This window comes from Camellia sinensis, chromosome 2 (genome assembly GCF_055761805.1).
Source record: "Camellia sinensis isolate YWXY chromosome 2, ASM5576180v1, whole genome shotgun sequence".
In the NCBI taxonomy this organism is placed as follows: Eukaryota; Viridiplantae; Streptophyta; class Magnoliopsida; order Ericales; family Theaceae; genus Camellia; species Camellia sinensis.
Window position 1 is genome coordinate 18,603,045 of NC_138962.1, and position 9,368 is coordinate 18,612,412.

Below are 9,368 nucleotides of genomic sequence, written 5' to 3' on the forward strand. Positions count from 1 at the left end.
AAAAAATGTCTCCTCCAATCCAATTTTCCTGCAGGTTCAAACAGTTCTTTCAACCTGTTTTAACAGATTATACCCAGATAGATTCAAACCTATTTCAACAGGTTCAATTCATTTTCATACCTGTTCAGTTTGAGTTTGTATTTGTTCAGTTTGAATTGCATCTTTTCGGATTTTCCAAAAGGACACCACTTTGCCTATAAAAGGAAACCCTCTTCTAGAAACTTTTTCATTTTGAAAATTATCTTCTTGTCTTCTTTGTGCTCTTTTGCATAGATATATTCCTTATATTATTTTTAGAAAAAATTTTGAGTGTATAGAACATAGGTTCTAGTTTGTTGTACAGATTGTTTGGAGTGCTACTATAATTTGTGTAGATCATTGTATCCTGGGAGATAGACGCTATTTATCCGTAACATCGAAGCAGAACGAATCTATCTTAAGGACAGAGTGTCACACCACTACAAGAAAATACATATTTGTTGACCACTTTTGCCGACTAAAAATATTTTGGTTGCAAAAAATTGACATTTGCCGACCAAAAAAATAATTTTGTAGCTAAAACTTGATACTATTACCGACTAAAAATATTTTGTTGCCAAAAAGTGATTTTTAGTGACCAATTTACTATTATTTTTGGGTGAATAACCAATTTACTATTTTAGTCGCAAAAATTTTTCATTTGGCGACTAAATAAAAATTTGGTTGGCAAAGGTTTGGAGTTTTGCTAACTAATATTTTTTTAGTTGCCAAAATATAATTTTCTGCAACCAAAATTGAAATTTGGTTAGCAAAAGTTGAAGAGGGAAGACAGGAAAAAAAAAAGAAAAAAAATGGGAATGAAAAACTTTTAGCGACTAAAATATTTTGGTCGCAGATAATAACATTTGCTGACCAAAAACCAATTTTGTCGCCAAAGGCATGAAAATTTTAGAGAAAAACCATTTAATTGCCCTCGCCTATTTTCTATTAAAACCAATCAGATTGTTCTCTGTCTCATACAGATTCTCCTTCACCACCAAACTTCACCCCACCTCACCTCACCCTACCCCACCTCGTCTCACCATCAACGTTGTCGTCCGCAGTTCTCATCTCTCCACTGTCACCACCATACGTTGCACTCTAGGCCCTTTTCTTATACACAAGCCCTAGCCCCTTTTCTTATGCGTTGTTCCATCGAGGTTGTCTCTCTCGGTATCATTCTCTCTGTTTCAAGCTCTCTCTGTTGCCATGGTGATCTGAGGAACAAGAGCGGTATGAATCTCTCTCTCTCTCACACATATGATATCTTTCTCTCTCTCAATCTACCTATAAATACTTATTTACCTTTTTTACGTTTCTCTTGCATTCTCTCTCTCTCTCTCTCTTGAATCGGCTCTCTTTCTCTTCTTATCCAGTTCAAATTGTCCCTCTTTGATATGTTGAAGGCTCTCGAGTTCGAAGAAGAATTGATTTTGAAGACTATCAAATTTCGATATACGCTTCTCTCTGTTTGATATAGGGCTCTTAGATTTGGATGAGTTTAATTTGGATTTGACCGACTGGGATCTAGATCCAGGGTTTTTCCACCAGGTATGGGGTTCTAATGTGGATTTCAAGTTCGTTCAAATCACTAGCACTATTGTTTATGGTTTTAATTTAATTGATTTAGGCTCTTAGATCCTAACTGATTTTCATTTGGATCTAAAATATGTGTATGAGAGAGAAAAGATGAGAGAGAGATGTTAGAAAGTTGATGTTGATGAACCAACACAATTATAGTTGGAAAGTTGCTCTAAGTGAACCATTGCTTGCAAGACCCAAACCCTAAAAACTGCCGGTAGAAATATATTTATTTAGCTTTAAGTGAGTAGGTTCAATTTCAATATGTATATATATATATAGCCCACTTAAGGTACAAATGGATTACCTGGTCTGAAAATCTCATTTCATGACCTAGGTTGATTTTTTTAATTTTCTTATTAAGAATTGGGGAACCCTAGCCAAATACAAGGTCTAAAAACTACAAAATTGTATTAAAGTAAAAAAATAAAAGATCAAAGATAATTATAAGAATTGCGTGATTTATTTAAAATTGGGTTAGTACACCTAAAGAAAGAATAAGTGTAAAAAGAAATTGATTGAATATATTTAAAAGCTCATCCTGAAAGACTGCTTAATTCCACAAAATATTTTTATTAATCTTGATTTGCATAGTTAGTCAATGCGTAAGCCTAGTGACAAACATTATGTCATAATTTAGTAAAGTCACCCATCTTGCACAAGATGAGCTCTTGAGGGGATACCTTCCTATAGATCCTATAACTAATGATGTATTTGAAATTGCAAAAGATGGAGTTCTTCTCTGGTAATGATCAGTAGTTGGTGCTTTACGTAGTAACTAGATAAAATCATACGTAGATACGAGGAAAACATATGTCCTTAGTCTGTTATTCGGTGTTCTTGTATTCAATAATGAGAAGCATTTTATTTCATGTAACAAGCTTATTAATCTGGCAGTTCCCGATATGATTGATGAACGAGCGATCAATACTAAGAGAGTACTCAACCCATGGGGAAGGAATGAAAATCATACTCTTTGCCTTAACTCTTCCCAAGCAATTGGATGTACTATAGTCAATATAGGGACTCAGGATTTCGTTGAATGAAGGGTATGTCCACATGTGATGCTTTCTTACATATTGAAGTGTTTGACATGCTGTATAGGTTGGTATGATCTTATTTTCATTTTAAACCCATTTGAAACCAAAGATTTAAGAACCTCTTTCTAAGCAAATAGATTGTGACTTATTAGAGTTTCTTTCTTTTTGGATTGGGATTAGTCTTTACTACTTCAGTTGTCTTACTTTGACCAAGGAATTTTTCTGGTGTTGCAAGCACATGGGGCTTCTTTTCTTCTTTTCCAATTTAATCTATGTACTTAAAATATATTTTGTGGACTAGTTTCTAGTGTTGTGATTTTCTTTTTGTGTTCATTTCTCCCAAATTCTTTACATAGTTCTCAATTCTGAGTTGCATTTCTGAAAGTAGTCTTAAAGATTTAATTATTTGGTTTTATGTAGTTAATTGATTGTTATTTGTCAATTGATTAGGTGTGTCAGGTTGCTTATGTTATTACTTTTGTTATTAGATCTTTGAATGGGTTGGATTGGGTGGCTTAGTTCTTTCCACAACTATCCAAACTAAACAAAACTAGAGCCTAATGGGCTTCTAGGAATAATTCCCTCTTACTGGGGGTTAAACTGAACCTACCTTCTTAATTTGATTAATGATTACTCTCAAGAATGATAATACATACAAATTAGAAAAAGGAGTTGGTTTGGCTAAAGTTTAATAAATCTGCTTGCCTAGGCCAAATCAACGCATATCAACTTTAACCCTTATAAAGAATTTTGATCTTATTTGTTGAATTATGTCGAGTTTAATTGTTACGTCTGTTCGTTACCTTAGTAGTTCTAGTACTTAGAATGATATCCTATTTCATTTATTTGCAACGACATCTTGTGCTTGGATTGATATTGCAAATTATTGAGGTAAGATTCTTTCAATTACTTATGCAAACCTTTCACAGATATTGGATTTAAAATCATGATCAGTGAAAAAAATTAGAGGTTCTGAAATTTTTCACTCAATCAATTATCCAAATCAATGTAGTGTTTCTCCATACGTATTATATATTTTTAAGAAACCAATATCCATGAGAAAATAGAAAAAATAATAAAAATTACTAAAGATTTTTGGATTCTGTGTTGAGTTGGCTAATACAAAAAAGAGAGCACATGTTGCTGCTGCTGTTGGTAATCCAGGTATGTTTTCTCAAGGTTTGTTGACTTGCAAATGGTTAACAACCAATTTGCAGTTATTTATCCATTGGTTTTTGACAACTTCATGCCTTGATTGTTAGTGTCTTCACATCAAATCAGCATTACATATTTGGCCTTAAATTCGAAGTTTGTGCATGGGAAAGAAAACCAGCCAACTGCATATCTACAAACCAGGGGAAAGAAAATGTCATATTGAAATAAATTATACCTGTTTCTTTATATGGTTTTCTTTGTACATCCTACAATGAGAATACCCTTAAAGTACCTTTTCAGCCCGTTGACTTAATTGTCCATCAAAGTTATTGAGGAGCACTCAGAAGGCATGTGAACTTGTGTTGAATATTACGAATTGTGCTCATTAGGATATATATTATCATCAATGCTATGAATTGTACCATACTGCCATTATGGAGCCATCAGTTGGCTAGGGCACCTGCGAGCGGACTTTGGCTTTTTGAGGATCTTGTAAGTGCTTGATCTACCTCTTCAATCCTTGTTTGAAATCAACATTCAAATCTTCTTGTATGCTCCTTGTTTTTTTAAAAGCTTATTTCAGATTTGCGAAACAAATTCAAAAGATAGATTTGTCGAAACAAAGCAAAATCTAGTTCAAATCAAGGTAGTAATATGATAATTAGCATATAACCCAACCATACAAAATGTTCCATTGACTATCTATGAAATGACAATACTTCTCCAAGACTCCAAAAGCAAACAATATGATGAAAAGCTATACAAATTTATTGTGGCCGTGGTAGTTTTCTCCACTAATTCTTCACTTTGATTCTTATATTTATAAATATATTTTTCTATATGCTAGTTATCTGTACTTGATACACTAATGCCTCTTGTATTTTTGTGCACTTATTACGCACATTATCCCATAGTAATTAACTTTATGATATCTTGAATTGAATTGGCATTAGGGTTATTCACAGTCGGCCATCCTCAGTAAAGCTACCATCAACCTGCTGATTATGCTGATGCACTGAAGCCTTCTGTCATTGCACTGCCTCTACATGGATGTAAGTTTGGAACTATTTTACATGCGAGACACTTTTATCAGTTCTTTAAGCTTTTAAACAAATACCTTTTTCAATTGTAACCAGCGACCAAGTTGAATGTATTAGTTGAGCAAAAACATCAAAATTCAAATGAAGAATTTTGATTTTATTGCGCTTCTCATTACTTGGATTGGGATTTTTAAAGTTTCTGCTCAACTTAGCAGCCACCTAGAAGTAAACAGGATTTTTTTAATGGATTCTTCATTCTATCTGCTTTTTGGGTTTTTGATTATACTCCATTTGGTTTCCGAGAAAATCTAGTAAAGAGAAGGAAAATTTTGAATTTATTAGGTTTCTCATTACCTGAATTGGGAATGTAAAAAGTTTTACTCAACTTAGCGTAGTAGAAGTAAATAGCATTAGTTAGTTGAATTCTTAATTTTGTTGTCTGTTTGGATTATGGGAAAATCGATGCATTAGTTACTATCCTCTCTCTATGTACTTCTTGGGTTTTTTTATTATACTCCGTTTGGTTGTTGAGTAAATGTAGTAAAGAGAAATGGAAGAATTTGAACTTTTTAAGTTTCTCATTACTTGCATTGGGATTTTAAAATTTTCTAGCTCAACTTAGCCTTCTAGAAGTAAATAGCATTAGTTAACTGAATTCTTAATTTTGTTGTCTGTTTGGATGATGAGAAAATGGAAGAAGGAATTGCAATTTTAAGATATATTTTGATTTTAAAAACTGAACTTGAGCTTTGAAAAAAAAGTAGTACCTATGCTCATTCGAGCAGGGGTTATATTTGTTTTAGGTTTTTAGGTAATGACAAAGATAATGTATTGAAGTGAATTTGTCTATGATTGGATTGAAGTTTGTCAATTTCTTCAATTTTAGTTTTAGTTTTTGTTGGTTTCACATCTATCTTAATTCACTGACAGTATCAATACATTAGATTGATTTCTATGTTTTCTTTTAGTTTTAGGGTTTTTTTTGGTTTCATTCACAATAGAACCTTGCTATTTGAGGATAAGTCAGAAAATTAGACATAAGAAAGAGAAAAATGAGAGAGAGAGAGAGAGAGAGAGAATAGAAAGAAAGAATTTTGTATCTTTGTATCTTCTTCACATTTCGAATTATGTAGTACAAGTACTTGAGTTACAAGTATTCCTACAACTGTACTTGCTACAACTTTGTGCAGTAGAATTTTAGTTTTCTGAAAACCAATTACAAGATAAAACTCAAGATTTTCCTTTTTACCATTTTCTTTTTTCTTTTATTTTCGTAGGAAGTTGTTGAGCGTATGGTATATAGTTGTTCAAATAGTTTTTAATTCCCTATCTAAATGTGAGAAATGAAGAACTCTGTTGGCTATATAGCTAATGATTGGTGGTTATTGTGGCTGAATGGGCCACTTTGTAGTCTTCACAAAGGGTGCTAGCCATGGTTTTGAACATTGGCCATTTCGTCGCGAACTGGCTAATGTGTCTCTAGTTTTTAACTTGTAACTCCTGTGTAGATTATTCAGAGTGACGTGTAACAAGGCATTGTGGTTTCACTAATAGATAGCTTTTTCTGGAAAATTGAGTATCTTATCTTATCTATTTCACTAATTGATTTGTGTGTCTTTATCTTTGCAGGTAGCAGAAGCAGCAAAAGCACAATTTTCACGTGATTACAGTGATCACCTTGCTCTTGTCCAGGCTTATGAGGGCTGGAAAGAAGCTGAAAGAGACGTAGCTGGATATGAATACTGTTGGAAGAATTTTCTTTCTGCTCAATCAATGAAAGCTATTGATGCTCTGCGAAAGGAGTTTTACTCTTCACTCAAGGAATATGTGTCACGACCCAAACCCGCCCCTATGGGTTTAGTACCGTAACCGGCCAGTAATTCGAGATTACCGAAGGCCTGCTTAACAGTAATACAGTAAGACAGAGTACAGGGGCTTGGCGGAAGCCAATACAGTAATTAAACAATGTCCAACGAGCTGTGACAGTCTGTATGCAAAAAGACTTCTCATACATTTATATATAAACAGTACAGAACAGTATACACAATATTTAATATCAGTCAGGCTAGGGACTCAATCCCTGCATAACAGTACAGTAAACATTCAGTCTATACAAACAGTAAAATAGTACAGAAGGGGGGAATTGTAAAACACCCCTAAGCCTTAACATGATAAGCTCGGAACCTCGTAGTGAGGCACATAGGCTGGCTTGACAAAACTGGAGTAACCCTGACACCTCTAGCCACGGTCTGGTGCCTGTACACCTACATATATATATGAGCAGTGAGCTAAAGCCCAGTGAATAACATACTGCGTAAAGAGGTTAAGAATGAATGTCCTTACAGTAATGAAAACAGTTCATTGATTCAGTATTTCAGTTGCTCAGTACAGTAAACAGTCATATGTGGTACATCCATTAGCATATCAGTAACAGTAGGTCTTAACGACCAAACAGTAGTGATGGCCATCAGTCAGTAAACAGTAGTGGCTCCACGAGGGAACCGACAGAGATCTCTGTAACAGTAACAGTAAACAGTAGGTGCTAAGGATGCCACAGTACAGTTCAGAAATAAAAGACATACATTCATTCAGTAAATAATGCCAGTTCAGTAAACAGTTCAGTTCAGTATTCAAAAGATAATCAGTTGAACATATCTTTACACAATTGTTACTCAGAGAGTTCTGGGCTACAGTAGGCTAGAGCGTCTCCTCGAAATGCCAACCCTAGGTTCCTTGAATGCGAGTCTAGAGGTTCAATTATGCACTTAAGCTTTCAATTCCTCAAGATTCAAGCCAAATCTCTATGTTGAATTCACTACTCTCCCTTCCTCTCTCTCTAAGGTCGGCAAGAGCTCAAACAAGGCTGAGGAAATGTTTGTTTCAAGTGTATTCAAGGCTCACATGTTATATTGAGATAGTGGCCACTAGGTGTGGCAAAATGGTAATTACGGCAACCATTGCAATTTAACTCATTTTAATCTAATTTAATCATACCTAATCGGTTTTCAGATAATTACACCGTAAAATCACATTAATTATGAGGGTCATAACACATTAATCAATTCCCGGTTCGGCCGCCGATATGGCCTTCAATTAACAGTTTAAACATAAAACGTCAACAGATCAAGTAAACAATCAAACAGATAGAATACAGATTAACACACCTACTCAGTCAATTCGATTCCAGTTTTTCAGTCAGTCAGTTCAATACTTTAATCAGTTCAATTATCAGTCATGATCAGTTCAGTTATCAGTCATAATCAGTTCAGTTTAACGATAATCAGTGTTTATCGGTAAACAGTGGTGAGGGTTATTATAGTCTCCCCTCCTTATAAAGAGTTTAGTCCTCTAAACTCGAGTTACCTTCGTTCTGGAAGAAAACAGAATTCAGTGGAAACAGTTCAGGATATCTTTTAGCCATGTCATCTTCCCTTTCCCAAGTGGCATACACACCACCATGGTTCTGCCAGTCAACTTTCACTAGCAGGATCTTTTTGTTTCTCAGTTTCTTGATCCGTCTGTTTACAATCTGTATAGGCCGTTCCTCGTAAGTGTAGTCATCACTCAACACTACCCGAGTAGGCTCAATTACATGGAAGGGATCCCGGAGATAATTTCTTAACATCGAAATGTGGAAAACATTATGCATGTGCTCCATTTCAGGAGGGAGCGCAACTTGATACGCCACCCGATTAATTTTCTCAATAATCTCATACGGTCCGACGTATCTTGGCGCTAACTTGCCTTTGACTCCAAAACGAGTCTGGCCCTTCATTGGTGTCACTTTCACAAAAACGTGATCACCCACTTCATACTCTCTGTCCCGTCTTCTGACATCCGCATAACTTTTCTGTCTACTCTGTGCAGTTTTCAGTCTTTGCTGTATCAGTTTTATCTTTCCAGTCATCTCATATACGATCTCGGGCCCAAGCAAAGGCCCATCTCCGACTTCTGCCCAGCAAATCGGAGATCTACATTTTCTGCCATACAATGCCTCGAAAGGCGCCATTCCAATACTCGAATGGTAGCTGTTGTTGTAGGCAAATTCAACTAATGGAAGATGACTTTCCCAATCTCCCTGAAAATCAAGGACACACATTCTCAGTAAATCCTCCAGAGTTTGGATGGTCCTTTCTGACTGTCCATCTGTCTGAGGATGATAGGCACTACTCAGCCTCAATTCAATACCCAATGCAGTCTGTAGACTTTGCCAAAACCTCGATGTAAACTTCGAATCCCTATCAGAAACAATAGACACAGGCACTCCATGCAGTCTCACAATTTCATCAATATAGATAACAGCCAATTTATCCGCATTATAGATTGTCTTGACAGGTAAGAAGTGAGCAGATTTGGTTAGTCTATCAACAATAACCCAAATTGAATCCATACCTTTTCTGGAGCGAGGTAACCCAACGATAAAATCCATCGTGATGTGCTCCCATTTCCACTCTGGTATGGGTAGGGGTTGCAATAATCCGGCAGGTCGTTGATGTTTGGCTTTGACTTGTTGGCAATGAAGACATTTGGACAC

At 35.5% G+C, this 9,368-nt stretch overlaps 1 long non-coding RNA gene across 1 annotated transcript; it reads left to right on the forward strand.

Annotated features, from left to right (window-relative positions):
- Positions 1-979: 979 nt before the first annotated feature.
- Positions 980-6,657, forward strand: LOC145819893 (uncharacterized). The gene is made up of 3 exons (XR_014360635.1): positions 980-4,286; positions 4,748-4,846; positions 6,464-6,657. It is a non-coding gene; the product is annotated as an uncharacterized LOC145819893 (long non-coding RNA).
- The last annotated feature ends 2,711 nt before the right edge of the window (positions 6,658-9,368 follow it).